The sequence below is a fragment of the Hipposideros armiger genome, unplaced genomic scaffold, assembly GCF_001890085.2.
Source record: "Hipposideros armiger isolate ML-2016 unplaced genomic scaffold, ASM189008v1 scaffold_46, whole genome shotgun sequence".
Classification (NCBI taxonomy): Eukaryota; Metazoa; Chordata; class Mammalia; order Chiroptera; family Hipposideridae; genus Hipposideros; species Hipposideros armiger.
This window is the reverse complement of record NW_017731396.1, coordinates 2923115-2924262: the sequence shown is the minus strand read 5'-3', so window position 1 is coordinate 2924262 and position 1148 is coordinate 2923115.

Below are 1148 nucleotides of genomic sequence, written 5' to 3'. Positions count from 1 at the left end.
AAAAGTTGGTAGGCCCAAAGAGCTAGTGTGACCTTGAAAAAAGGACTGAACCTCCCTGGGCCTCAGTTTCCCCATCCTGCTCTGCAGGGGCCCCGCCAGCCAAAGGTGAACCCTGCAGAGCTGACCCGCCCCCAGAAGTAACATTTTAGAACCACACTTGGTCAGGCCAAGGCCAAAGCCAACAGAGGCTGCAGTCCCCGGATGGAGAGACGCTCAGGTCCACGCGAAGACGGAGACAAAGATCTGCCTCTCAGCCATGAAGAGCAAGGCAATAAAAGGCGTTATTTAGCCAGTCGGTTGAATTTCATTTGTGTGGTTTCGAGTGCAGTTACTAGTTAATGAACCTGCCACGTTTACGATCACCCTCATTCAAGTCAATGGAGAGAAAGGGGAAAAAGAAAGGGGGAAAGACTGTACTATTTCCCCAGCACAGCTGGCTGCTGACAAGGGCAGGTCTGGGCAGGGCAGGGCTGCACAGCTGGAGCGGGAAAAGCCTGGTGAAGGGCAAGCTCCCTGGGGACGCATTTATACATGCAGCCTAAGCGATCTGGGTTAGACCTCAGGAAGAAGTCCCCAGCATAGGGCGTTTGCTGAAGGGAGGCCCCCTCCCACCCCTAACCCCACCTCCAGGTAGCTTTCCTGGGTAAAAGTGACTAGGTCTGCCACCTCCTCTGCCAGGCAGGCTGGAGGATGCCAGCTGACCAGTGCCCTGTACCCTAGTTAAGTAGGTTTGGGGTAAAAGGCCAAAGAGACTGAGACACGCCCAGGGGAAGAAGAAAAGAAGGGGTGCCCTTGGGTCCTGAGTGATGCAGGACAGATGGGATCAGGGGCTCTGGCTACACACACACACACACACACACACACACACACACACACACACGTTTCCTCTTGGTCCCCCACCCCAGGAGGTAAGAACCCGAGGCCCCAACCTCTGGGGAGGACCTTGGCCATTGCCCCAGCAGTGGCCATCCCCATTACCGGTCATGAAAAACTGCAGCAAAAGAAGGGCGGCAAAGAGGAGGTGACTTTGCAAGGCCACTGTAGGGGTGAGTTTCAGTGAGCCAGCTCCTCTCCAAGTTGGAGAAACCCCTCTTTCTCTCCGTTCTCCCTCCAACACCCTCATACCTCTCTCACCTTCACCCCAGCCC